Here is a 3,526-nt window from a genome sequence, read left to right on the forward strand (position 1 = left end):
TTCATAACCCCTTTAGATACAATTTTGTTACGAATTTCAATATTGAGGCATCTAATATTAGAAAAATATTAACTAAAAATTGGTCCATTATCCAAAATGATAAAATTCTAAACCAATTAATTCCCCCAGTCCCTAATGTCACCTACAGACGTTCTAAAAATCTCAGCAATTTATTAGCCCCCAGCAGATTTTCCGAATATCGTACACCACAGAATTCCTGTTCTATTAAACCATATTGTTTTCCTTGTAAAAAAAGTCGCTGCCTCTGTTGTGAATGGATCATCCAAACTGATACTTTTTCTTCCTTTTTTACACAACAAACATTTAAAATTAAGGATTCACTAAATTGCGACACCACTTTTGCTATCTATTTATTAACCTGTGGTTGCGATCGCCAATACGTTGGCCGTACCACACAAACGGTGCGCTCCAGGATGAACAAACACAGATGGAACATAAAACATGGTTTTTTGTTGCATAGTCTTTCCCGTCACTTCACTCTCTATCATCAAAAAAACACTGAAACTTTAAAATTAATTATTTTAGAAACTATCCCCACTCATTTACCCAATAGAATACAAAGACTGAACAATCGCGAATCCTTTTGGATTCACAAACTACATACCTTGCACCCTCAAGGTTTTAATGAATGTATCGATACAGTTAAATAATTTGATAATTTGGGATTTAAAAATTTCCCATCTTTCCATATGGATTAATTTTGAAAATATTATACCTTGATTTTTTATTTGTTCCTTCTGTATTGTTCACCCTGGAGCGCCCCATGGTGTATTTATTTATCCCTTATGTTTTATTATCTAAGTTTTGTTTATTTCCCTTTCTTTTTTACATATAAACATTTTTGTAATTTTAATTTATTTATTGTTTGTTAATCCGGATTCTTGTACGAATATTCACACCCCGCGTTTTCGCCGGTTGCTGTATTCAATACCGCATTAGTTAATTGAGTTCATCTTATTCTCTAAGTAGTGTTCATACATTTCCTTTTTGATCAGTTGCGGTTTGGTTTATCGCACTGTCACCTATTTTTTACTATTTTATTTTTTAATAAGGTAGCGATATACAATTAAATAATAATTTTTCTATCTCTTGAATCAATTGACATGACTCTTTATACCATATATATTTTTTGAAATAATATCCAACTTGTGCTGTTGAATGCCGCACCGGCGATTTAGCGGTGCGATTTCTTGAGTCGCTTGTGGTGTTACATTTACATCACATGCGATAATTATAATTATATTATATATATTTATATACATATGTTTATAGGATTGCATTGTGCTTTCTTATTGCTGTCTTATTACTATTTTTGTGATTTCTGTTTATTTATATATTTTTTTCATATATTGTCATATGGATATGTAATTCTATGTAACAACTCTTTTCAAAAAGCACTCTAATGGTTAATTCCTGGAGGTATATATACCTGTTACCAGCCTCCCCTTGTCATGCCTGATGAAGCTGCGCATGCGCAGCGAAACGCGTTGCATCTAATAAATCCATTGATTTTACTTGGCTGTCTGATGGTTCCTCTCTGCGCCAGACAAACTCCTGACTCCCTGGTCATTCGCCTTTGATTCTACATTTAAATGTTGATGGATAGTTTGCGCTGACACTGATGCTCCCTGAGCCTGCAGGACAGTTTGAATATCTTTGGAACTTGTTTGGGGCTGCTTATCCACCATCCGGACTATCCTGCATTGACACCTTTCATAAATTGTTCTCTTCCGTCCACGCCCAGGGAGATTAGCTACAGTGCCATGGGTTGCAAACTTCTTGATAATGTTGCGCACTGTGGACAAAGGCAAAACTAGATCTCTGGAGATGGACTTGTAACATTGAGATTGTTGATATTTTTCCACAATTTTGGTTCTGAAGTCCTCAGACAGTTCTCTTCTCCTCTTTCTGTTGTCCATGTTTAGTGTGGCACACACAGACACACAATGCAAAGACTAAGTGAACTTCTCTCCTTTTTATTTGCTTTCAGGTGTGATTTTTATATTGCCCACACCTGTTACTTGCCCCCAGGTGAGTTTAAAGGAGCATCACGTGTTTGAATCAATCTTATTTTTCCACAATTTTGAAAGGGTGCCAATAATTTTGTCCAGACAATTTTTGGAGTTTGTTGATATTATGTCCAATTAGCTTCCCCCCCCCCCCCCTTGTTGGTTTAGTTCCAATACACAGAAAGGGAATAAAGATGTGTATAGCAAAACATGTGTTACTGCAATCCTTTTATTTATTTTTTTCTTTTTTTTTCTTTTATTGAAAGCTGAGGTACGTGCTCATGTGCAAGTAAAAAGTCCAAGTGTTCACACAAAAAAACGTGCACTAGGATGCGGTCTATGGCAAACCCTTCTCCAACAGGACAGAGGCCCCCCAACAAACCAAACCCTTCGCCTCCAGGCCAAAAGGCACCTGCAAGGTCCCAGGTACAATGTCCCCTTTCGCCGAAGCTACTCAGGGACCGAAAGTGTTCCCGGCAAACAACTTGGCGTTAACCAGGTTGTCACCAAGGAACCAGTAAAACCGGCACCAAGGATAGGAAAATCTCCAATTAATCTTTACTTTAGACAATAGCACAATGGAGCTGCAAACAGGGAAAGAAGTAGGAAGGAGGGGAGTCAGCAGCCTGAAGCTTTATTGAAAGTCAGACAGCGGACAAGGGGGAGGGGAGGTGCTTCTCTTCTTCGTTATAGTACACAAACATACAACACAACCTGAGTGACGTCCTGCGGCTCTGATTTGCATATTTACCCAGGATGCACCGGACATGTCTTGCAACTTTATAGTTGTAACTATTTATTTCATGTTATTGTTCCTTTTTGTTGTAATGTTTATTATGATCAGATACATTGTATCCGGATGATGTAGAATGTGACATATACACAATACAGACATGGATTCCATCCTCTCCCTGTGTGTTATGATCAGGGCAGAGATCCCGGCTCGTGTCGGGACCCTGTATAAAGTATATACTCTGGTTTCTCTTCATATCGAAAAAATCTTTCGCCTTTTACTAAAGATTTCCGTGGAGAGGAACAATTATGAGTTTCTTATAATTTTTTGATGCTCGGTGAAAACTGGGCTTCCCATTCATGGTAAAAAGCAGATTGAATATAGGCATTACAGTGAGTCTTCAACTTACAATCGCCTCAACTTACAATAGTTCATTCTATGATCTTTTCTGGACCATTGGAACTTGAAACCAGATTCAACATACAATGTTACAGACAGTCCATATATGTGAGATGTGTCAATGGCTGAAAGAACTGACCAATCAGAATGGGCATTTACACCTGTATTACTGAAGTGTATGCACTGACTGGTGTCTGGTAGCGCCCCCTACAGTACAGGGAGGTATTACATGTTCTGTACTCTTTACCTGGGCCAGGGTTAGCTTCTCCTTTGGACACCAGGTGAGGGTGGCTACATTTTGCAGGTACTGTGCAGGACCCAGAAGAAGCTCCTGTCCTCATATAGACCATTCTTTCCCAACCAG

At 38.3% G+C, this 3,526-nt stretch overlaps 1 non-coding gene across 1 annotated transcript; it reads left to right on the forward strand.

The window, feature by feature from the left end:
* Positions 1 to 2,999: 2,999 nt before the first annotated feature.
* LOC130283646 (U5 spliceosomal RNA) lies at positions 3,000 to 3,114 on the forward strand. Its single transcript, XR_008846767.1, has one exon. It is a non-coding gene; the product is annotated as a U5 spliceosomal RNA (small nuclear RNA).
* The last annotated feature ends 412 nt before the right edge of the window (positions 3,115 to 3,526 follow it).

The sequence above is a fragment of the Hyla sarda genome, chromosome 7 (genome assembly GCF_029499605.1).
Source record: "Hyla sarda isolate aHylSar1 chromosome 7, aHylSar1.hap1, whole genome shotgun sequence".
Lineage (NCBI taxonomy): Eukaryota > Metazoa > Chordata > Amphibia > Anura > Hylidae > Hyla > Hyla sarda.